Source organism: Empidonax traillii, unplaced genomic scaffold, assembly GCF_003031625.1.
Source record: "Empidonax traillii isolate 1590-97213 ecotype Southwest subspecies unplaced genomic scaffold, ASM303162v1 scaffold161:size1573837, whole genome shotgun sequence".
Taxonomy (NCBI): Eukaryota; Metazoa; Chordata; class Aves; order Passeriformes; family Tyrannidae; genus Empidonax; species Empidonax traillii.
This window is the reverse complement of record NW_020955354.1, coordinates 1,370,111-1,396,419: the sequence shown is the minus strand read 5'-3', so window position 1 is coordinate 1,396,419 and position 26,309 is coordinate 1,370,111. Positions and strand designations below refer to the sequence as shown.

At 42.0% G+C, this 26,309-nt stretch overlaps 1 protein-coding gene across 5 annotated transcripts in view; it reads right to left on the bottom strand.

The window, feature by feature from the left end:
* The window catches only part of SEMA5B (semaphorin 5B), a 197,427-nt gene that overhangs the window by 155,090 nt on the left and 16,028 nt on the right, over nucleotides 1–26,309 (bottom strand). Inside the window, exon 3 of one of the 5 annotated variants that reach the window (XM_027885113.1) lies at nucleotides 25,089–25,188. The exons of the other annotated variants lie outside the window; for them this stretch is intronic. The gene's annotated coding sequence lies outside the window, so the exon portion shown is untranslated. The remainder of the gene's footprint in view (nucleotides 1–25,088; nucleotides 25,189–26,309) is intronic. 5 annotated transcript variants of the gene reach the window in all.

Below are 26,309 nucleotides of genomic sequence, written 5' to 3'. Positions count from 1 at the left end.
AGCTGTGTTTTGCTAGTCACTCATCTGTTTAAATTCAGAGTGCAGGATTTAAAGCTTACTTTAAAAAGAAAATTAAAAGCTTATTTCATTCAAATGAAAGCTAAGTAAGTAATGGGCTTGTGTTTGTTCCCCTTCTCTTCCAAAAACATGAGTTCAGATAACCTTCTAAAAGAGCCTGGTGTCCTGCTGGCCCTAAACCTTATTTAACACCACCATAAAGATAACTCACATTCTGAGGAGCCTGTTCAGTGCCCAAACACCTTCTGGGTGAAGAATCTTTTTCTAATATCTAACCCAAACCTTCTCTGACACAACTTCAGGCCATTCCCTTGGATCCTGTCACTGATCACCCCAGAGAAGAAATCAGTGCTCATCTGCCCCTTTTCTTGCCCTCACAAGGAAGTTGTAACTGCAGTGAGGTCTCCCCTGTCTCCTCTTCTCCAGGCTGAACAGACCAAGTGCCCTCAGATGCTCCTCATTCGGCTTCCCCTCAAGGCCCTTCACCATCTCTGTTGCCCTCCTTTGGACACTCTTGAAGAGCTTAATATTTTTCTTATATTGCAGTACCTAAAACTGCCACAATATTCCAGGTGAGGCCGCCCCAGGTCAGAGCAGAGCAGGACAACCCCTTCCCTGGACTGACTGGCGATGCTTTCCCTGATGCCCCCCAAGGACAGGGTTGGCCCTCCTGGCTGCCAGGGCACTGCTGGCTCGCATTCAACTTGCCACTGACCAGGACCCCCAAGTTCCTTTCCTGGCACTGCCTTCTAGCATCTCATTCCCCAGGGTCGCCCCATCCCAGGTGCAGAATTCAGCACTTTCTCTTATTGAACTTCATATGGTTGGGTTTTTAGGCTTTTTTAGGTTGGAAAAGACATCTAAGATCATTGAGTCCAACTGTCATCCCAGCACTGCCAAGTCCACCACTAAACATGTCCCTAAGTTATGAGCTAAATGACAGCTACAGGTCATTTAAACACCTCTAGGGATGGCAACTCAACCACTTTCCAGGGCAGCCTGTTCCAATGCTTTACAACCCACCTAGTGAAGAATTTTTTCCTACTATCCGATCTAAACCTCCCATAGCACAACTTAAGGCTGTTTTTTCTAGTCTTATCACTTGTTACTTGGGATAAGAGACTTATCCTCGCCTCACTACAACCTCCTTTCAGGTGGGTTTCAAGCTCCTTTCAGGAGTCTCCTTTTATCCAGACTAAAGAACCCGAGTGCTCTCAGCCACTCCTGATACAACTTGATCTCTAGATTGACTTCTCAAGGGAGTGAGTGAACACAGAGGAGATAAAAATCAAGGTTTGGTTTGTAGTATTAGAAGACACTGACTTTTGTCAAGCCCACTAATCCTGATTCCTCTTCTACTGTAAATAAACAACAACATTGAAAAAGGGAAGGCTGAGCTTCAAAATGAAAAAAATCTTTGCTGTAACATATTTAGACTTGTGTTTTCCTTATCTGGCCTCTTTGTGTATGTTTTTCATTCCTTTTCCGTCCTTTAACTGGCCAGTTGCCAGTAGAGGAGAAAAGAAGAGACAAGGGACAAAAATTGATTATAAGCAATAAAAGTAATTTTAAACTTTCTTAAAGACTGAGCCAGAGCAGGAGGGAAAACTTGGGAACTCTGGATTTGCTACATTCTTCCTCATGGGTCCCCAGTGATGCCAGTGTATCTGTGCAACCAGCACACAGCAAGCAGCACAGCTGTTTGCATTCTCTCTGTGCACAGGGAAGCACAGGGAGGCAATTTTTCCCTTTCATACATTATTCACAACTTGCTGCAGCCATTCTGCAAATTCAGTACATCTCAACGATGAGATTGAGATGCAGATTCTTTCCCTTGTGTTGTTTTTTGGTTTGGTTTTTTTTTACTGAATACTGAAAACACTGGATATGGGTTTTCTTTATATTTAAATTTCTCTTTTCAATTTGGAGCTGATTTAAAGCACGCAGAATAGGGACAGGCCACAAGTAAGAATTTCTTGCTCTGATCATGCCTTCTCCTCCAGTTGAGCCTGCAGAAATAACCCTCTAAGCTTCAACACAGACACACTCCTTAGAAAAGCAATAGTCCCAACTCTCCCAAACTTTCAAAATAGTTTGGAAATTGAAGGTCTTCAAAGAAAATACTGTCTCCTTTTCCTCTCTACAGTGACTAGTACAAACCATAGTCAACTCCTTCCCAAAAATGCAAACATTTAACACTGATAGCCATTACCATCAGTAACTCCCTGCTTTGAAAAAAACTCTTGACTGCAGCACCCAATATTTATTCTCACTTGATGTTAACGTGACAGATTTGCCAACCAGCTTGGGAGGTGAAATAACATCACTGGGCCACCTGCTCCCTTGGAGTTTAGCTTTGATAATGCAATGCAGTATCACAAGCTGAAGTCATATCATGCAATTGATGCAAGCTTAAAATGTAGATTTTCTTATTTTCTCAGAAAGTTTTGATTTAGGTGCCAAAATAAGCTGTATTGTTGTGCTCCTACATCTTCAAATCGAATAGAGGAAAGTCAGATCCATCCCTGGTGTCAGCCTTAACTTGTCACGAGGCCAAAGAGAAAAAGAGCATAGATTTCTTTCCCCAGTTCAGTGTTGGCAGCCACCTTGCATTTCTTCTTCAGATAGAGCGGAGAATCTTTGTTTGTTTTGCTTTGAGAATTTAATCATTTTATCATCAAGGCTTTGTAACACACAGCACAGGACTGTCTCTGGGCAACATCCATCTTGTGGCTCGGCATGGTTGGTTACCTGTTCACTCACAGCATCACTGCAGTCTCTACATTGTCAAGGCTGTGTGACACAAATCAGATTTCATTTCAATATTGCATAGATGCTGTACTATGAACACGAAACATCAATTTGCCACAACATTGTAGGGGACAGATCACACAGCTGTAACTCAGACCGAGACCCCTGACAAGAATAGAAGTGCATCAATCACATCAGCAGATCACCTGGTGCAGGTCTGATGTTTAGCGGCAGGACTGGCCAGCAAGAACTCTGGATTTGAATCTCAGCACAGTCTGGGCAGTTCTTTTAACCTTTCTGAACACTAACTTGCTTTATGGAGATGTGGTGCTTAGATTGCCTGTTCACCTCATCAAAACATCATAGTTACCTAGGTTTGTGAAATGTGTTGATTTTATGGTGAAACAGGTTGTGGGGATTCTGAGCATTCCTGCAGACGTGAGCAAATATGGAGAATGTTACAATTCTTCTGACATAGGAATGATAGAGGACTTCTGCCCTCTGTAGCTTGATATGACTGGCTACACATGATATGAAGGACTAAGTTCCAGAAGAAAATTTAGTAGTATAAGCCCTATCATCCCAACCTTGCTATCCACATGACTTACGTGGGTTATTGCAGTAAGCCACCTGTAATAGTCACACTTCTAGTGAAGATTATCCCTCCTGTATAAGAGATACCAAGTAAGTCCCTTGTTCCCACTGGTGTGAAATTCTCATAGGAAAAATTGTGAAGCTTTTGACTATCTGCATGCTAACCTGGAAAGCAGAGGACCCTGCTTAAGAAATGTGGAAGCCTGGGTTCTTTACCATCATTGAGGCTAGGATGAAAGACCCTGTTTTTGTACACAGGCTGACATGTTAAATGTGAGGGCCTTGACAGTGAGATCAGCTCCAGCTTTCAATCACAAAGGAGAAAATCCCTGCATAATTTCAGTAGCGTTACATTCACTGAGTAAATGCTTACGCCAAGTTCAGGTGAAATGCCACCTGTACTGGCTGGTATGACATGCAATGAGTAGGGGTTTCTCCACCAGAAGTAGATATGTGTAGAGCTGTTCCCTACATTTGCAGGGGAACAGAAATTGATCATTTACAGAGTTGTAAATACACCCAAGTGTCACCTAAGGCAGAGCCTCTATCAGAATAGAACGTTACGAGTTACAGGGGCTAATGTTGTTCTTCCTCCTCCACTAAACAGGCTGTTAAATGAACAAAACCAATTTGATCTCATACATCCAACTAGCATATAAAAAAATCTCAAGAGCAGCTGCTGCCTACCTACAACTCTCTAATTCCAGCCCAAACAATCTGTTTCCCAGTTGTGGGAGAGCAATCCACAAAAGGACCCAACAATCAGACGGAGTCAGTAGAGACATGACGTTGTGCCTCCATCTCTGGCACACAGCTAATTACAAAGGACAATTATTATAATTAATGCCAGTGGATGTGGCCAAGTCTCCCTGCAACTGCTGTGGAGAATTTCTACCCTTACTTCTACCAAAAACCATCTGTCAGACAGGAAAAAAGACAAAATAAAAGCCATCCTTGCCAAAGATTCTCAGTAAAATGTAACAGGGAGGTCACAGAAGTTTCAAATAGGAACTACACTGAGCAGTGAAAATCCCAAATTTCATATTCTGAGCTTCATCAGGTAAACAGTACGTTGATTTATGCAGCAAGAGGCTATTGCTGGAGAGGTGCAGGGATGGATAAGTTACACACTCCTGTTTGCCCCAAGCTGGTTTGTTTTATATAGTAGGGCTGGCGACAGTGATCAGCTAGAGAATGGACTGGAAATGCTGCTGCTGCTGCTGCTGCTGAGCTCTGTCAGGGAGATGAGTTATGCAGAAGATACTTGTTATTGGCCATTTGCACATTTAAATTTTCTCGTCCTTGTACCTCAGTGACCACTTGAAAAGCAATAGGAATAAGGAAAAATTATGAAAGTAGACATCATGTTCCTGAATGATCCGTGCACAGACTGCTAAGAGGAAAATTTTGCTGTGCAGGAAAGTTGTTGGCTATGCCAAACTACTTTCTGGGCAACTCAGAAACAAAGTCCACATAATTGTCTCTCATGGTGATCTGATTTCTGCAGATCAGACCTCTAGCTGCAGCACTGTGGGTAAGTTCTCATCAAAAAATACCCACCTGTGGACCTCTTTAGTCACTTGCTTCAGGCTAAGTATTGGCACCCAGGCCACTGTAAGAAATTTGGTGATGGTACTCAGGCATACCTAAACCAGCTGAGACTGTCACAGACTCAAGCACTTACTCTCCACTACAGGAAAAAGCAAATGGTCAAGACAAAAGTATAGCAAAGCAGAACTGTTTTCAAAAATGTTACATAGGGAATAGTATTGGGGCCTTTTTCTTGCAAAAAGAGTAGTTCTCACCAGAATACAAAGATAATAGCTTATAAAGGTCAGGAGTCCTTTGGACAGTCTCACCAGCTCAGGTGAGAAGCACCTCACATTTTAGGGCTGACCTACCCTGGAATCCCTAAGCCAGATACAGATACAGTCACACCGTCTTCAAAACATGTACTACAGGTATCATCAGCAATTTAGTTGCAGCAGAATGGAGCAGAGCTACACAACTTGCCTGAGAATATCTGGGTCGTAATGTTTCTGAAAAGATCCAAACTCACAGTACATAGCTATGCATTGACACTGCCTGGTAGACTGGCTCTGAGAAGTTGAAAAGGCAGAACTAGAGTCTGCTGAAGAAAGAGATACCTGCAGATGAATCCGTAGCACCAGACCATGCATTCACTTCCACCAAGCTATTACAAGATCAAAGAGGTTGTGAATTGGGGCTGACATGGCTGGAACACCTGGTTCAGCTCCTAGCTCTGCAAAAGGTAACTTACCCAATTTAAAGCAGGCAGATAGATATAGGCATCATTAAGTGCTCCTACGTGCAAAAGCATCTGAGGATATATTCCTATTCATCCCTGTTACTGCAATAATTATTGAAATAGACTTCTGCTGTCTGCAAAGCCTCATGGGTCAGAGTTAAGGTGTCTTTGCAGGGTATTTCCGTACAGGTGCAATGAATTATGTACATGTATTGATCTGAGCTGAACGAGGATTTGTTCTTCTTGTAAGTTCTTGTTGATGTACCGCTATGCAACATTTGACATAAGTTAATTAAAACTGCTTAGTAGTCTTCATACATAGGCTAATGGTGAATACATTTGTAAAACTGAAACCATTACACAGGACAGTTGTTTTGAGCTGGAATATACACTTGTAGGTTTGTGACATCCTAGAGAAAGATGAAATATTACTATTTAATTTGAACACTTACACAGTCATGACAATTGTGTATTTTTCATCCTATTTAAAATGTTTTAATTATTTGCCATCAATATTTAATTCTTCTCTTGTTAATGTTTAGTCCCAAAGAGAATGAAAGGCTCCAGAGGAATAAGGACAGCAATTCATAATTTTCAAGAAAAATCATCTATGGCTTCCAGCTAAATAATCATATCATATCATATAATGTGGGCAAGACAATATAACAAAATAACAGCATGTTTATTCCAAGGACTTAAATGTAAAAGTGTTCCCAAAAATCTAACTTGCCTTTTTATATTTGAAATAACTTTTGCTCAGACTAGTCAGAGAAAATAATGTTCTCAGCTACTAAAAAAAACTATCTGAAGCAATAGGTTTCTCACCCTGCTAGTGATTCAAATGTTGGTGCATATTTTTTTATTATCTAAAATACTTTTGGTTTTATATTGTTAGATTGATTTCTGGAACATCAATGAGGAAACAATCTTTGTTTCAATTGTGGGAATCCCTTGAACTACCTGAGCCTGATGAGAGGAGAAAAACAGAGATGTCCAGGTCAAGAAAAGGAGTTCAGTGTAATAGCTAAGCACGTGTTGCAGCCTTTGTTTTTAAACCCACCTTCCTGTCAGATAACATACTCATAAATCCATCAGCACCAGGTCACTGCTGTGTCCCTCCTGGGTGCAAATGTAATTGAAACCTCACAACAGCCACTTAGAGCTGTTGTTTTTCCACGTTTAAACGGCTAGAGAGGTCAGACTCAACTGCACTAACAGATCAGATCAGGCTGGCATTTACACCACCACTGTCTAACTGAAGAGCTCCTTACATGTCTTAGGGGCAAATGATTTGCTTCTGATTTGCACAAACTTGCAATAGGCACATCTCGATCACTCTTCCAGTGAGGGTCATGGGAGACGACCCTTTGGAAGAATATGTTAAGAATCAGTTAAAGGTACTTAACATCTGTTGCTTAACTACATTATAATTCATTAGTCAGATTTGGTTCTACTTCCCACTGGTGTTTTTCTTTATCCCTCTATCTTCTTTCCATTATTTCTACTCAAAGGAGTAAAGACAATAGATGAAATGCTAAACTGATTTAGGATTTGCAGCTCTAAGAAGAGTTATGGGCAACATCAAGAGTCTGATTTCAGTGTAAGAGAGGATATTTGGATAAATCAGAGATCCCAGAGCAATTCAGCAGCTTGGAATTGCAGATTAAAGAAAGATTTGCCATTATCTCCCTAGAATGGTGAAACACTGTGCATGCAGCTGACCTAGGTATGTTCTTTTTACTTCCCTGCTCTGTTATTTCCTTTTAATCTTTTTTTAAAGTTATCTTTTAATTTTTTTAAGTATCATTCTTCATCAAAAATAGGTGATATCATCATCACAGACTCTAATACAACTGCAAGAGTATCTGCAGAACAATATAGACAAAAGTGGGACATATGTCATCGAGCTACATCAGGAAAGGAAAGCAGCTGATCTGGGACAGCACAGACATCAGCATAGGTCAGCCATCAAATTCAGGAAATTCAGCACAGGTTGACTTCTGCATTATCGCTGCCTTACTGATGCGGATACTCTGAATGGCGAAGTTATCAGAAACCCAGAATATAAGAGCTCAAAGTAGAGGGCAACAAGCACTGTCTGTGTTAACAGAGTTTTCTATAGGGGGCTATTTTGTATACAAAATTTGGAGATGTACTGAAGCTTTAAAACACAAGAGAAAAATCCCAACCCACAAAGTCAAGTTGATTTCTTCCTGAGGAGAGCAGGAGGTGGAGTGGCGGTGCCTGCAAACCTGCCTGGGCAGCAATGTCTGCTGTGTCCCTGAGGGCAGCAGTGTGAAATTGGCTGCTACACCACAGGCCAATGGACTCGACAATTTGCAGTCCTACTCAGTTTCGCTCTGCTGATAGTGCTGGATGAAAATATATTTGTCCACATAACCATAGCTAAAGCTGCTAAAATTCTACAGCTTGTGTGGACCTTTCTCCAACAAATGCCCCCTTAAAATTGCAGGAGTGGAATCTTGCCACCACAGCATGCCACTGTCTATGCCTCCCGCACCTCCAAAACCAGCCAGTAGTGCCTGGCAATCCTGTCATTGCACAGCCAGAAAGCAAGAAACACACAAACATTATTTTAAAGTTCTTTTAAATAATGTTTTACACAGCTGAGTAAAATTCTTCAGGATATTTAATCTCTCTTTGTTACTGGGAAGCACCTGCCAGAACGATATGGCGCAGCATCCCAAGGCAGATGATGTCAGGGCTGGCAATGCTCATGTCTGACATTCTCCAGGCAGGATATTTCAGGCTGATGCTGATACATTGCTAATACACTGAGATGTTATAGCCAAATCATCTGTATCAATTCTGTGTTCATTCTCTGTTCAGTAGGTGGTGGGTCAAGAAATTACAGGAAGTCAAGTGGCCCCCATCTCCTACAGGGTTATAAGGTCAAAACTGAGTGATCACTCTGCTGACTCAAGTACACGAGGAAAGAGCAAAATCCCAGTCAATCAAACATAAAACAACAGTTAAAACTGAAAGCAGAGATTGGCCAATTAAGTAATATGGAGAAAAGCACACCTATTTTTCTTTCAAGTTCTACAAGTCTTTGCTGCTGGATAATAGACCATAAGAACTCATTAGCAAAGCTTATTTTAATTCTGAGAAAATTATTGTAATATTTGCCTATGGACTTGAGTAAGTGATTTTCTTAATTTATACAGTTGAAAGAAAGGACTAAACTGTATAGATTGTAAGCTATAAAAGTAACGAAAATAGAGAATTTCCACTGCACTATTCTAATTTATCCTGACCATCCTTGGTTCCACACTTGCCCAAGCCATACTGCTCCAGCTACCTTTGCTTCCATCACTGCTTTGCTCTGTAAAATCAACAACTCACTCCTAGCATCACTCACAAGCTAAAAATCCCTATATGAACAACATCAGCACACTTCAGGGCACCAACCAGCTCTGACTGCTGGTGAGTCAGAGGAAACTCCTTTATAGCACACTGTAGTTTCTTGCATCTTCCCTAAAGCATTTGACATTGGATACCGCCACTGGCAGCGCACTGGAGAGAATGACGGAGAGAATGAGTGCCTGTTTTATCTGCATCTGTCGAAAAGCACTGCTTAAAATATGCACCCTTAATTGTTGTGCCAGTAGCCTTCTGGAATCCCATAGGGATGTACTACCCAGAAGAATGACACGGCGTGTCAAATAACCAACTTCCTGCTGAATAAAAGCCATCTTCAGAAAGGTATTAAAAAGTAATGCTGGATACCAGACACAGCTATGCTCGCTTTTTCATCTGCACGGTACTGGCGTCATTCACAAACAAATGCCTGGTGCTGCACAACCAAAGTAACTCTGGAGAACAGACTTTGTCCTATAATATAATGTATATAATGTATATATACATTATATATGTATATATACATATATATACAGTATATAATGTGCAAAGTTATCAGCCAGCTTCCTAACCCAGCCTCCTCATCCCTACTGCATCCCTTTAAAAAGCAGGAGGAAAAGACCTCTTCTCCTCTACATAAAAGGAAGGGTTTACAGTGGTCAGACACAGACGAAAAGAAAAGTTCTAACTTTGAAACTGATTGGCTTGAGTGTGTGAACATTAATCAGAAATAAGTAAGAAATATCAAGGTATGTATTGCACTGTTGACCTGGGCCATACTCCAGTGTTAATTACTGCCAAATATACTCACTAAAATAGGAAATGCCTCAAAGATGAGGATCTCAGAGCCAAAAGAAGGAGTCGAGGCAACAAGGGTAAAAAACAAGCATAAAGAAAATTCAAGAATATGAAAAAAGTGGTAATTTACGCCTGGGAATAAAGGAATAGTGAAGCAGAGCACGCTCAGGGTCTGTGATGAAAGAGCTTCAGTGACTCCCCCTTCCTTTCCACACATCCAGTCCTGACAGGCAGGGACCAAATGAATAAAAATCAATACCACTGAAGGAAAAGGAGAGACACCATTTTTCATTAGTTTTCATAACTGACAACGGGGTGGGAGCCCCTGGAGAAGTGGTGTAGTGTGTGATATCCTGGACACAGAGATGCAGTCCGTGCTCACGGACCGGGTGAAAGTCATTTAGAGGCAGGACAGAGCGGGCAAGCAGTTAAATGCAAAACCAAAAGATCAAACAAATAGGCAGGTCTAGAATCTTAAAAATCAACCAGCTGCTTTATTGGGAATCAATTTTTCTCCCTTAGGAAAGAAATAAGATAATGGAAAGACTTAGATCCGGTAAAGAGCCCTTCTCCTGAATTCAGTACAGGAGGGCAACATTAAAGGACACCTTCTGTCAGTGACTTGGAATAAAAATGGCCAAACCCAGGTTGAGATGGAATAAAAGCAGACAGCACATTTCTGTGCTACCCCTGAAATGAACAGTCTTAATTTATGTGATCAATTCATCTGCCTCTCAGACACAGTATTTCTCTTTAGCATCACCCTCTGTTTCATTTTCCTTCCTTCTTTACAAAAATCCAGGTTCCACCTTCCTACTGCTTCAATCAAGCCTTGTCCCAACACTTTTCTAGGTCAATTCCTCCACTATCACCACTTGTCCTGATCTTCTCATAGCTTTCCATCCGACACCACTATCGAACTAATGCTCCTTTAGAATTAGCCATAAAACAGCACAGCAAGCAAAAGAGTGACTTCAGGATGTCTGAAACTACACTCTACCTCTTTTCCTTCTTCCTTGCCTGCTTCCACACCCTCTCCTGTCTGCTGGATCTCCACCACATGCCCACTTGGTCCGTCTCCTTTCCAGGCTCGAGAGTCCTGGTCTGTTTTACTCAATCACCAAAAGTTACAGACACACCTGCTGATAAAACTGACTTGTTTTCTTAAAACTGAGGTCAGTACTTTCCCTCCTCAAGATTAAGTCTGAAATGCGACTGAAACTGAAACAACATTCCCCAGCCTCCCTGATTAAGGTTTGTTCATGAGTAGCCAGGACCTCACTGCATACGATGCCCTACAAACACCCCCCAGCCCAGCTCAGCTTTAGGGGCAAGAGCATCCATCAGAAATATGTCAAAAGTACTGGTATGTCCTGAAAGGGTCAAAGCAAAGATGAAAAAGCTTTTATGTTCAAGACTTCCACCTATTATTTTGAGTCTCCTTGCAGCAGGCACAAGTCAGGAGGTATCTTCTTCCAAGGCCCAATCTCATTAAACTGCAATAGAATTTCACTGAACATTCATTCCGTTCTCTGTGCTTTTTGCCCTTTTTGGCAGGAAAAGGTGCTTTTGATAGCTCGTCTGTTTAATAAGGAAATTCCTCAGAGGGTCTTTGCCAAGAACATACAAAAAAATCCACTGACAGCTGCTGTGATGGTTGCTCATTTCTGGGTTAACACATAGTATTTAGACAGGAAGCAGTGGAGGAAAAGGTACAATTTATTAAAAACAGGCTCAGTTCCAAAATTCACACTACAGTACAACACATGGCACAGAGGCAACACACTCCCACTGTAGCTACCTGCATGGACAGGCAACCTCAAGTCCTCACTATTAGGAGAGCCTGGTGCAGGAGCTACAGTTACACACGGGGAGAATAGGACCCACAACACTTGCAGTCCTTCAGAACTACAATGCTGTGATAAATTCCTTTTTTGAAAGACACATCCTGCTTTTCCACATGGCGCAAAGTGAAGCCAAACCTTTGCATTCCTTTTTACATCTTTAAAGCAGCTGTCAGACAGCAAGCTGTCTCTGAAGGACTCACACAATCCCTCACACCACAGCATCTATGTAACATAACTATTTTTACAGCATCTTTGAGAAAGATCTTCTCCAGCTTACAGGAGGGGAAACTGAGTCAGAAAGCCACTCAATGATTTTGCTTAGCCCTCCCCACTGCAGAGCAGGATGATGATCACTGGCTCTTACAGACCCCCCCCCCAAGAACTTATCTCACTGAGAAATATGTTTGCACATTGTCCCATCCACTCTAGCAGTGAGGTGGAGCTGGGATTTCGGCCCACTCCCCACCCTGGTGGCTACAGCCCCAGCCACAGGCAGCCTCTCCTCTACTGCTCTTCTTCTACCCACGTGGAGGCTTCAGGGCTTTGGTGGGACTATTTCTGTACACTACAGCCTATGAACCCCCATGGGAACTCACACTGACAGCACTATAAAATGCTCATCTCCCTTCAGGCAGAGAAACGACCTGGTGTACCCTGCTGGGCAGCACTGCTGCCTGGAGCCGCAGCTCACCCCACACAAGGTTTGTGCTCCAGACACACAGCCCCACTCCCTTCAAGAAGCCAGCAAAGAAAGCCTCTGAAGCGGGTTCATAAAGCACCTGATGTCAGCCTACACAAAACAGCAACAAAACGGTCGCTTCCAAAAATTGGTTGCTATAAAAAAAATGATGAGATTTTGCCATCCACTTCAGAAATTCCCACTACCAGGTGGTGACTATTTTACTCGCTTTACAAAAGCACAGGAACTCCCACCTCCCCCCTTCCCTGCCTGTGTCAGCAGGCTCCCTGGATGTTTTCATGTACACCCACATTTGTCTTTTCCTGCTATTACAGAAACATTTCATTTTGCTCTTTTCATACACTACATTCCAAAGCGTTTCTGTCAACAGTGAGCTGCATCCCCGGCACAAGCTCATGTGTGTAGTCAACTGGTAGGCAGCCATCAAATCCCACATACAGCCAGAGCCTGGTGGTAAAGAGAATCAGCACAAAGCAGTGACACACCACAAGGACACAGACACACATGTGCCTCTCCAACCCTCACTGGGAAGCGTTTTTTGCCCACTTGAAGCCCCAGATGGAAGCCCTAATGTGAAAAATAAAATTGCCATGAAATTTCATGTGGGCTCACGTGCAGATGTGCGCCACAACTGCTTGGTGATGCAGATCTTGGAGCGGCTGGCTGCTGTACCACCAGCACCATGAACACTGATAGTTAATGTTAACATACAGGTGGAGAAACTGGTCACTAGTCACAGCTGATAAGAAAGTCAAGAGTTTCTGAGCACTTAGAAACTAAGCCTTGGCTGCTGCACTGAACACAGGATCTTCAGCAGGGGCACCAAACCATGGAGTGGGAAGAGAAGCAGTGCTTGCCTGAAAGAGGTAGTACTTCACATTTTTTTCACAATTAGAAAACTCAGCAGTGGCTGAGTGGATTTATATCTGAAGTATCCAAAAGAATATTTTTTCTGCCTCTAGAGAAAATAGCATCCCAAACTTTAATTTTTATTAAAGCAACTGTAGAGAGCAGTCTAGAATGAAATTGCCATCTGAATCTTAATTATACCTTCACACTGAAACACTGTAGTGAATTACATGTAAGATTAAAAAAAAGGAGTGATATTAACATATAATGAGCCTCATCAATTACTATGGATCAGGAAAAGTAGCCCTCATATTATTGAAATGGTTTAATTTGCATGACTGGGTGATTCAGATTCTTCTTGGTCATTCATTCAAATCTCCCAAGAAGTCATAGCCACAGAGAAATGTCCCGTAGCGGGCTCGGCCTTAAATAACTAAATTAAATACACTGTTAGTTACCCTCTCATTTTGCAGCAGGGAAATTGAAGAGATTTCCTACAGTAAGTTTAGGGAGGACCACAGATCTTTAGCCATTACTGAGCTAACTGTATATGTATCTAAAATTAGTATGATTTTTATAGTGCAGCGATATGTAAAATGACTTGCATATGAGCTTAGCTTCTCATGGACTGAGGCTCAGTCCCATGCTGGAAACAGGAAATACATTTTAGTGGTACAGCAAGGGAGGGACTTAAGGATAGAGATCAGTGTCCCCCCATTTGTACAGGAGCCCAATAACTAATAAACCACCCAGACAACTACTAAACTATACTCAGAACTAAGGTTGTAGGTGCGCTCAGGTTTAGTCCCAACTTGGCCACTGAAGACAAGTAGTTGACACATCTGGGAATATAAAAGCATATACAGGAGAACCCACATTGAAATGTTTCCTCCAATTCTGTCAATTTTTGGCTTTTCTTGGCCATCCTTGAGAGTTTTCTCCAGCTTTAACTGCACTGGTTGATGGTGACAAACAGCAGGACGACAGGTACAAAGATACAAGTCAGGAGCTGCTCAGCATTGCTTTGGACACAGCATTTATCCTCTCTACTTTAATACTCTCGCTCAAAAGTTACATTATTTCCTCACTTTGCAGGGACATTGGGAAAATCCATTTAATACTGTTGAGCAGATTAAGGCGTTGAATAAGTATCGATCACTGAGCTCATTCTGACTTTAGCACCGTATACATACGTAGGACAACCTTCAAGACACTTTTGATGATCAGCACTGACCGATTATATTTAATGAAAACTAGCTTTGAAACACATTGGAGTCAGGTATCATTCATTCATTTCCAGATTCAATCAGCAAAGGAGCGGGGGAAAGTTTGTTTCCTTTTCTGCAGATTAAAGGTTGAATCTGCTTTGAAAATTAATCACCTTCTGCTGTCATGAAAGTCCTCCAAGAGGCAAACTGATGGATTGGCATCAGGCTGACTCACAATAAACAGATACCTACATGCCTGCAAGGACTTGTAAAGATTAAGGATGGAAAGGGATTTTCAGAAGTACACGGAGCACCTGTCATGAGTAATGACTTGAGGAAAACAAAGGCAAAATCTCAATTTTAAAATGCACCGTGGAGTGTTTATTAAAGAATGGGGCAGGGATAAACTTCCAAAGGAAGTTCTGAAAATTTCATCACTTGCAACTGGATATAAATGAACCAGACAAAGCACCTGAGAACATACTATCAGGTGCACTCGTATTTTGGCAGACAGATCATTCAGATAACTTAAAAAGCTCCTTTCCCACCTGATAGTCCATGAAGGCCCATAGCTGGAATTATTGCAAGCCCCTCGTCCAGCAAGGCCCTCACTGAGCCTGGGTAATTAGCAGGGAAGAAAAGAAGGGAGAAAGGAACAACACGTCCTTGGGACACCAACACTTCTCACAAACACAACCCAGCCATGCACTATGACCTCCTTCTCCCCCCATGCCCCCACCTCAGTCACCTTGCACAAAGAGCCTGCAGTCCTTTATTGCCTTTAAAAACCATATATCTGACAAAGTGACTGCCTGGTCGTGTCCTGGATTTAAATCAGAGTGATGGCAGGACATTAAAAACATCCCTATGTATCCCTTGTGGTCCACAGGCATCCTTCTGCCCTCCTTGTCACTGCTGTCCCAGCGATGCCCTTGTTGTGGGCAGCATGATAACAAAGACCGGATAATGACTCCAATTAGGAGGTGTGAATGTCATTCCACTCCCCCAGCTCTCTTCCAGGTCAGTATGAATGTGTTTGAAAACTATTGGCACAGCAATTTAACGATAATTCAGATTTAATTTGCACTCTGTCATCTCTGTTTTTTCTATAGGCTTTAATAGTTTAATTGAACAGTCTTAAGCACTGTCTATATTACCGAGACATAATGTGTATTTCAGATTTGAGCAGCTGCATGGCTCAAAATAATATTTCACGTTTACATTGTGCCTTTCATGCCGAAGATGCTGAAAAATGCCTTGATTACTATACCCACACAAGAATCAACTCATCCATCACTGAAATGCAGCCACTTCTAGGTTGGAAACCTAATCAGTCTTTAATAATTTAGGCAAAATAGAGCAGAATATTCCACTGAAATGAGGAGGGAAGTTGAGCAGGTAAAATTAAGTTATCCAAAACTGCAGTCGGGCAGGACTGTCTGATATGCTCACTCTCATGACAGGAAATTTTTTACTACTCTCAGATATGTAATCAAAATGCGGTACCTACAAGATCAGTTTCCCTTACGCCAGTATCAGTTTATTACCAGTCAAGAGAAGGAAAGCTCTACCATCCGCTGCGCTGCTCGGCAGTGTGGCTCTGCCTCTCCCTCTGCCACCTCCCCTCCGGGCCAGCAAGTCCCAATCTGATGCCGGTCAGAACCAACCCTTGCAAAGACAAAGGAGCAGTGAAATGATTCTCAAAAGTTTTTTGCTCCAGCACTGCCCAGGTGAGATCCTTCAAGCCGGTGGGAAGACACCCATTGATGTTGCTGTGCTCTGAATCAGGCCCTAACGAAGCCTAACCCTGCTCTGCCTCTCAGCCCCACGCCTGTAGCATCACCAGCTGTCAATTTTCTAATTGCAAGTCAGTCCAGGGAGAGCAGTGTCCAGGGAGTGAGTGCTCTGCTCAATCTCTCAACAAGAGAGATCTCTTACACATGTAGATGGAAACCATCTGGTGATGAATCCAGCTCTGAAAGAGGAGTCCCACTTGCTTGAGCTGCCCCACGACCCCTGCTCCGACCAGAGGAAAGCCATGGTGTAACAACCTCTTCCCAAGAAGTCATGTTTTGCAGGCCCTGGTAGCCATGGAAGGTGGTGCTTTCCCGTGTAGTATTCCAGCTGAAGCTTTGTCTCACTGGTGCATTTTTTGTGACAGTGATCCAGGGACCAAGAAAAGTAACAAGGAAGTGGGTGGGTGGAGAACAAATGTGTCAAGCTTAATAAAGATTCTCCCTATTTTCAAGTGCATTATCATCCATGTTCATCACTTATTAAAAGGCTTTCATTTATAAAGCCTTTAAAGCCCAGTTTAATAACCTGCAATCATTACTTGAATCACAAAATTTGCTTTTTATTATATTGTGTAAGTGAAGCACTGTTGCATTTAATGTAAATTATTTTTTCCTCTTTTATCAATGTTTTTAAAGTGTTATGATCAAGTGTTTTTCTCAACCTCCCCTAAAAATGCACTGCACAATACCTATGGCCAAAAGTAACACTATTCCTAGTATTTGAAGACAGCAATGAAAGAACAAAAATAATAAACCAGCCTTTCCTGCGTGCTTGCTGCCTCTGAGGTTTCTAAGTGCACTCTCCCCAGGGAGAGGCTTGAAGTCCCTTATATCCAGGAGACATAAAAAGGAATTTGTTCATTATTAATACACTGTCTCCAAGCGGCTATTTTTTTCCTCATCAAAGTATAAATTCTGCAATGGAATTTATATACGTGCAAACTGAGAACACTGCACTGTCCATGGGGTCATCTGGCATGATGGGCAAAGGCACGGTGACAAACCATCAATAAGATTTGCAGCTGGGGACTTGTCAAGAGTTGTGGGCATTTCAGGCCAGCGAGAAAGACATTTGCCATTTAACAGAAGGAGGACTTCCCACGGACTGTGCCTTACTGAGCTGCCAGAATACCAGTAGGGGCAGCCCCCTGCCTGCATAGATGGCACAGAAGTGTTTATCAGCCCAAAGTCTAGTACGTGCTCTCCCAGTGTGCATCAGCGCATCCTGAAACCAAATTATGCCTCTGCAGACCCAACGGGATGCAGATCTCATGCACATCTTTCCAAGGCCAGTCTTTCACTGAGAAAAAATGAAAACATTAAAACACCTGGAGTAAAACCAGAAGGAAAAATAAAACAGGAAGAAAATTAAACACTGGAAACTGATCAAAACTGTAAAGCTGAGAGATGTGGATCCAAACTTTGGAGCAATTCTAATCAGGGTTTTGGTTCTGGCTCATCTGTAATTGAAATGAAGTACAAATCTGCCTGAGACAGGCAACAATCTCAGCTGTTTCCGAGATCTGGCTTTCATTAATTTCATTAACATCTTAAATGCATTCTTATTGCTTGTTCTTATGCTGAAGAGTAAGTGAAACGACAACACACCATGAGCCAGTTTATCTTTGTCTTCACAGAGCAGCAGATGCGGTATCAGTCTCAGGGGCACGCAGACCCCTTGTGTGGAAAATGGCAGCAAAGAGAGTTGTGCAAGTGTGGAAATGTTTGGCCTGAAAAATAAATTGGAACTAGCACTTTGATCAGTCCTTCATGCACTTTGGGGAGCTGCACCAGCATTATTAGTATTAATCAGTGTGGGAATCTCAAGTTACACTTTGCCAGTCCTGTTCCAGAGAAACAGTCAGAAAGACAGAACTTGAATGTAACCCTCCCAAGTACCTGTGCTCTGGCAGGCCAGATCTGGCGATCCTGCAGAAAGTTCACAGCCCTTCCTGAAGCTCATGGGGGGAGAAATATCAAAGACCAAGTTCCTGTTCAGTGGTATGCTTTAAACATGCTCTAGTTGGATGTGTGACCCAGGGTATAATGGCATTTCTGCCTTCCCTTCAATTCAAGAACAGGGTGAAATTGGGAATTGGGAGGCTGTCTCTGAAACAAAGCTGTAGCAGCCAATGGGAGGAATTTCCCACGTGCTCCTCGCTGCTGTGCAGGTGTTACAGCCCCAACCTGTGCTGCAGAGCAGGCACTGTGTGTCCACAGCCCCAGCAATCACAGCGTGGACTGCACCCCACTTGACAAGCGGGACTGGCAGAGGCAAGAGAAACCTTGTGCTCACCAAAGCCAAATCCAGCAGGGCTCCAGGGCACACACCACTGTTTGGGAGGGGAAGGAAGCCACTTTCAACCTATGTGGTGTATCAGAGCATAGAAACTCTGGAAAAACTTTTAATCAACTTTCCCTTGATCTAAACAACTTTGCCAGACTTCTCTCTCCTCTAGAGCGACGCAAGTCACCCACAGAGCGACTAGAGGGTGCTACAACATATATGGGCCTCGGACTCCGTCCTCCTGGCATTCAGAAATTCCTGGCATAAATTATCTGTTCAGCTCTTTGATGATGCTGATTTGCTTCACTTGGCATAAGCAGATATTTTGCTACAAGAGAGATAATACTTTCTGAGACCTGTCATCCTCGGGTTTTCAAATCCACTGGCATGTTTAATAGCAAAAAAGATGAAAGACAAAAATAGCTTTGTATAAAGACCTCTGTGTCACAAATGAAAATTCAGTTTAATTAAGCCAACTCACATACATTATATTCCGCCCATGAAACTTAATATCACCTAAAAATTCCCATCAAATGTAAATTTTCCTCAGTGATTTATTTGTGCAATTGTGAGATGGGGAGAAAGCACACAAAGCAGTGGGAGCTGCAGGCTGAAGTAAACAGTGTTGTCAGAATATGCAAAACAAGGGAAGACACAAAAAAAGAGAGAGAGAAGGAAGGGACAAACATTCTCTGGCTGGAAAGTTATTGAGTGTTTAGAGCCAAAGGGGAGTGGAAAGCTTGGAGAGGAATTTCTACACGTAGCCTACAGACTCTACCCTATTTCCACTTCCAGCATCTCTCCCACTTAGCTAACAGATGAAAAATCTTTTTGGGGGTAGATGTAGGGTTAGATTTGTGGTTTTAAAGGTCGTTGCCTAAAATCAGCACCACAGTGATGAGAAAAGAGCTTTGCAGTTGGTCGGCTTCAGCATATCCCACACTTTGAGGAGCGCTGGCAGTGAGGTAATCCCCTAGGAATGTGTGTGCGGTTGGATGGCTGTGAAAAGAGAGCGGTCAGCTACCAAAGCTCTGTGCTGAATATTCACGTCACACACACACAATCATTTTTCTTGTTAAGTATTGAGAAGAATGGGAACATTATAAATGCAGTATCTTTTTTGGCTACAAGTTTAGCTGCTTTCAAAAAAGATCTCCCTCCCTGCTCCTCCACTCCACCAGCTGTGCTCCACCTCCATCCCCAAACAAAATCTGCACACACTTAATTTTTTAAGACATAAAAAACCAGGGGAAAAATTGAACACAACTGAAATAAAGCTAAAGAGTAAGAAGTTTAAAAGATGACGATGCAGCAAACTGTTACAAGCATTTCAAGGTCACTTGTCTATCTCAAAATGATACCTTATTATCCATACCCAAAGCAAGATTGTTTTCCTCTCTACCTGTCAGAGTCATTACAGCCACACCATATGAGTTTGCCTTGCCACTGCCAGGTAGTGTTGATAGTACCGGTTGTTGAAAATATCTTTATTTGCTCGAAGCACTTAGCGGTTTGTTTCAGGGAGACAGAGTAAGTGAGAACTGGGCATCCCAGCCTGAAATCAAGCACACCATGGAAAGTTTCCCACTCATTTTGGTGAGTTTTGAATCAAGACCTAAGCAAGAAAAATTGAAATATAATGCTTCCAGTCACTGTTCTGATCATCTGCCAATAAGGCTAGACAGATAACCTTCCTTTTTTTTTCCTTCCCGTTTCAAATGGCCCTTCATTGGCATTTATCTGTCCACTTCTATAGGTACTTGCTCATCCTCTGCTTATCTCAGTGGGCTAGTGCTCACATAGTTTATCTGCACAGAAGCAAGACAATGGCACCTCACAAAAGTAATTCCAAATTAATGGTACCTACACGAAAAAAAAAAAAATTAGACCAATCACGTGTCATTTGAAAATAATATCTTTTCTCAAAAAAGTTGCAGATACTTGTACTAACAAGACTAGATTAAGTATCTAAATTACTAGACTCCTGATTATGAGATAATGATTAGCTTGAATGACACGTTTAAATGCCAGTCTCTTTTCTTATAGGAGACAAACAGTTCAAACGTGCAATTCTTTACCCACCCTAGTACCTTAAACTTACTTAACAAAACAAGAGAAAGAAGGGTGGTGAAAAGCTGCCAATCCACTTCAAAGCTTCTGCTATATTTGTGGGTAAGCAAAGTCCAAAAAGCATTAATGCATCTGCTCAGAGAGACGAAAACTCACGGGGAACAAACTTTCTGGAACTAAACAGCAAAAGACTCAAACAGATGCTCTGACCAGGGGCCAGAATGCAAATTTATTTCAAATGCATTACAAGTTTCAGCCTTCAACTTCTAAACATGCATATAGAAATGTCTTTGCAGCTGTAACTAATTTCAGCGCAGAGGTCTTCAACAACGTGGCACTGGGGAAGGTCCTGGGTGGTGTCCGGTACCATTTACTTCCAGCTGAAGAGTGCCCCACAGTGTAACTCCTCTGCCGGAGGAGATGCTAACTCTCCACAAATACTAACTGACCAAGCCTTAAAATCCTACTGTGTTCCATTAACTCAAAGCCCTTCACTTTACCAGTTGGAAAAGTGAGGTACAGGGCTGCCAAAGGACTCTGAGGTGCAATTCCCTTGTCTGTTGGGGAATTTAAGACCCATATGAGACCACACCTTAACACTATGTCCAAGTATTTCACAACAGGATGTGAACTGTCCACTTCATACAAAGAGGAGAACTTTTTCTCACTCTGTTAATGAAGGGCATTAACTCACAGAGACAAAATATGTTTTCTGGGTTTTTATCTCTACCATCATGACTACAGCAAAGTCTGCTCATGCTTCAACTTCCAGAATGGCTGTCCCCACTGGAATTTCTATAAAAGGTCCATCTCCCATGCAAGGTATCCAGGAAACTGATTTAAAAATTGTCCATATGAAATGATATACACAATTTCAAAACTGCCCCAATTACACATGTTTGGAAAGTGACAATAAGGGGCAGTGGTTAAAAAATTACACTACTAAAAAGTTATTTTCCTTTCAACTATCTTATCAAGTTCGTTAATACCTTCTGCTGTTGGTGAAATGATCCTCCATTAACATTTCAATTTATTATTGCTGCTCCATTAATGAGACCACAAAAAATGGAAATGAGGCCTATAAATATGCTGAGAGTTAAAGTCACGAATCGTAACTGTGTGCGCACTTTATGAGTAACGTTTCGGTACCGCTGGCATTGAAAACAGCACAGAAGGATGGCTCTGCAGCATAAGCATCTGGCTTAACAAACAACACCTCAAAAATCCCAAACAAAAAACCACCACAATTCCTGAAGGTATAGGTTAAAATATCAGCAGTCAACTCAGTCTTAACCCCAGCTGCGGAATTCCATGCAGCTCATCATTAACATGTCTTTGGAGGACTTTCTCAGTGAAGGTCATCCTTAAACTTCACAAAGCAAATTCTGCAGGAGGAAGGATCTATTTCCATGTCCTTTGTCAACAAACCCTCTCTCCATGCTAATATCTACTTACTCTCACCACAACCAGCGCTGGGGGATATTGATTCTCTTGGTAGTTCCTCAGGTCCTCCAGAAAAAAGAGCAGGCTACAAATAGAGAATTCCAGTCTTGGGAACCACATTAAGATTCACTTGAGAAATAAGTTTATTGCCAGGTGGCCTTTTAGATCCATCAGGCTCCCACAGTTCCTCTGCTGATCTTTTCTCCAACAAACAGTGAATATCCTCCGTGGGTCAAGAAACATCCTTATGCAAATGGCATTACTGCAACTTGCATTTTCAATTATTAATATTCCACTTCTCATCTTACAAATGTTTTCAGAAAAGGAGGAAAGCAGTGGCTTTTTCCCCTGGGAACAAAACCACAAAATGCGATACCTTGCTGAACCAGGAAAGGAATGGTCCTTTCAGCAGAGAGACGCCATATCACGCTAGCAACATTTTTGTTTCTGCATTTCATTTCTCTCTAGTGATTAAAAATTATCAATTCTACCTCCTTCTCTGAGCATAGCTGACAGCACTAGGCTTATGCCAAATTAAATGTGTAGCCACATTTCCACTAGCACTACCATCTTGCAAGGAACAAACTTATAATTATAACATTAATTTTATGATTTGTTTTCCAGGAAGCTCAGATTTCATGACAGGGACTGTCTCTGCTCTAAGGCCCCGCTATGTCAGTGAAGAGAGAACACTGCAATCCACACTTTTTTACGCATTAACAAAAGAAATTGTCTAAATTAGCCAGTTTGCCTCAGCAGCAATAGTAGGTTTGAAAAAAAACCCAGACACCTTCAGTAAGATGAAATAAAACAAAAACATAAAAGGCAAACCATTTAATGAGAGCACAGGCTATTTCAATAAATCTAGTTATTTGATAAGCAGACTGCCACTTTCAGCCTTTTATCATCTGTGAAAATGCATGATGGGTCTTCTCTGTTTGCTTACAATTTCAGACCTTCCCTTTGTGATCAACATTAGCATTTTGCTCCAGTGCCTCTAAGGACATGGATTGCTAGCAACCAGCCAGATTCCACCTTTCAGGAAGAGTCTAAACACTGACAACACAGGCATGGCTCAGTGGCGTATACATATGGCACACAGACTGGGTAGTTTGAGGCTGTTAAATGTTCTTCTCCTTCTGAGTTTCCCTAAAGGGAAGGAAAACGGCTCCTGCTGAGAGGGTATGTACATAAAGCTGTAACAAACATTTAATTTTAGCTGCTCTGAAACAGAATTAGTCTGTGCATTCCGCACTGCCAGTTCCTACTGCAGCTGCTCAAAAGAGGTGGCTTTGGAGAGTTATTAATTCCCATATTAATGGTCAGCCTCCCCCACATTGCTGAAATATAGGCTCCCAAGTGTGTTTCAGTCTTCCTTTCCCACATCTCTTTCAATTCTTCCATTATAAGCAGATAAAGTCATTATTTGGCTGAAAAGGACCTCAGTCCAACACAGGCTCACAATTCTTTATCTAGCTTTATGATTCAACCACACATTTTTCCTTCTATGTAAAAAAAAACCAACTTATTCAAAAAAACACCCTAGAAAATAAATTAAAATGTATAGCAAGTTGCAGGGAAACTGCTGAAATGGCTACATCCTGTATGCACTGTTTGTTTGTGCTGAACCAGTTAGCAGTGAAAGGCTCAGATATAATTTTTAAACTAGGCTGGTGAAAAACGTTTCACTCTCCAGCAGAGTTGATTTGAAAGGATTATTTCTCTCCTACACTTTGAGAGGGTAATGCTGCCCGATGTCAGGAATTTAAAAGCACTTTATCCAAATCATAAGGTATCATATGAAATCATGTTTACCTTATATACCCTGCAGCCTCTTTCTATCATTTTGCTGAAGTTCAGGTACTAAACTTAGAGGTACTACTAGAACAGCCCCAAGAAACTCCATGGAGATTTGAAACCACTTGAACTCGAGCAAAGCAGAAGTTACTCCAGTAAAATCAGCTCTTCAGCACTGAAGTTTATCTCATTTATGCTGGCTAAGGATCTAACTCTACTATCTACAGATTGAAAGATGCTAAAAAAGGGGCTATTTTTATATGCTTTACCAAATATAAAACATGTGATTGAAACGTAGGCAAAGATTCATCTCACCCTACTTTATTCACCTGAAAGCTGGGCCAGGCTAGGCAGCAAGGCACTTGGTACATCAGCGGGAGGAGATCACCATTACCAAAGGTCAGTTCTTGCCACCTGTGGGAAGGCCTTTCTGGTGAGTCACCCTCTGGAGATGCTCATCTCCTTCCCCCATTACACACCAAAACTGGATTATGACAGATTGACCCAATCAGTTGTAACAAAATAATATGACAGTTATGCAAAATCCTGATCCTCCTCTTTTTCTCCCCCACTGTTTTTGTGTCAGCATGAATCACTGACTTCTGCAAGGTTACTCAGACTCAAATCCATCGAGTAATAATGCTGTCCATAAAGCCATGTTCACCTGGACTGAAAGCTGCTGAGGACACTGATTTCACTTGTCCTAACTTCTTCAGAAAAGGTGCCCAAAAAGCAAGAGATTCACAGACTGTTCTTTACATAAGGCCTTTCGTTCTTTTCATCGGGGTTTTACTTCAACAAGAAGTTTGGTTTGACACAAAACAACTATACCACAAAACAACTGAGAAATCCAAATTGTTGTAGCAGCCCCACACCACGGGATGAACTGCACCGGATGTGGAGCAAAAGTAGATATTGTTCACACTTCACTGCAACACTTACAGTGAATTTTGCTGAACTTCTGGAGAGTTAATAACTGCCTGCTTCTCTTTCAGTCCTCAACAATGCCAAGGCTGTAAAGAGAGATGTACAGAAACAGTATCTGATCTAAAGCTAGAAACTAAAGCGCTTACTTCTCATCTGGTGAAGAATTCAGTAAGCCTCTTAGGCACGTAGTTGAAACCACAGTAAGGACTGTATAACCCTTACTAGAATTGAAGGATCAGGAAGAAAGCAAGAAAAAAGAGGAAAACAAGTTGTTAAACAGAGTATGCCTGGAGAGAGCTCTAATCAAAGGTGATGCATGGTGTGAGTCCCTGAGCAGGCACTGCAGCACTCACCAGCAGGAAATACTTCACACAGGGAACAGCCTGGGACTGTGCCCATTCTTGACTCAGTTGGGGCTGTGATTCCACCTTTAAGCACCTCTCTCTTCCCCATCTGCAAAATGGCGATAACTCCTTCTGAATAAAAATCAGTAGATGGAAGCTAAGCCTTATCCTCCCTGTCTTCAAGCAGGCAATACCTCAGGGAAATCAGTATGGGATTTCCCAGCCAAAAGGTTAGAGGACAGAGCCCAAAGCTGTGGGACAAAGCTTGCATAAGAGGAATGGGGTGACCCAAGTGCAGTTGTCCTTCATGTATCTCCAGAGCGGTGCAAAGTAATTCCCAAGTTTATTGTTGCAAAGCAAAGCTGAGATATATTGCTCCTCTACAGACACAGACATTTCATCAGAGGACATCAAGACAAGCTTTGCCTTTGTTTTGCCCTTCGTAACTTAAAAAGGCATCCCCCAAATAAAAAAATTCCCTTCAAACACAGTTTCCACCTCTCCAGGAGCCAGCCTCTGCAGCAGCTATCATTTTGCTCCAATGTGGTAAGCATCTTCCCTTCCCCCTCCTCTCCGCTTTACTACCTGGGGAATTCAGCTGCTTGCAGAAAAACTTGAAAAGAGAAAAAAGGAATAAAAAAGTTGGCTTGCACAGCCTAGAAATAAGAACTAAAAAAAAAGTGAAACCGTATGCCTTGTCCCTGGTGGCTCTGAGACTTGGAGCCAAACCAAGGCTGTGAAAACAGAATATTGCTCTTTGTTAACAATAAATAAATAAATAAAGGACTACTCGCTCTTGCCCTTTGGGAAATGTTTTCTAAGGAGGAAGAAATTCCCTGTGGAGTTTATTATGTGTAGAAGGGATGTGTGCCTCCTAGGGAAAAGCAGCGGGGGTAGTTTTTCCCTTGGTGATTTCTTTCCCGCCTTTCTACCACTTTTTTATTCATTTTGCAAGTCTCACTCCCCTCCTTTCTGCAATAAGTGAAGCCACACAAAGGAACATGCAGGTAATTCAGCCACTCAAAACTACACAGCATCTCCTTTCCTACATAAACGATCAGTGTGTGGCCTGGGTTTCATTTGCAACTGTAAATGAAACAGGCCTACAACTGTGTTCATAATCCTCCTTAATTGAATTTCTGTGACAAAACCCAGACAAAATTATTACCCTCAAGTTAACAGTTTGTACGAAGTAGCCAAGGGTTCCTGGGAAGCTTTAAAACAAAAGCA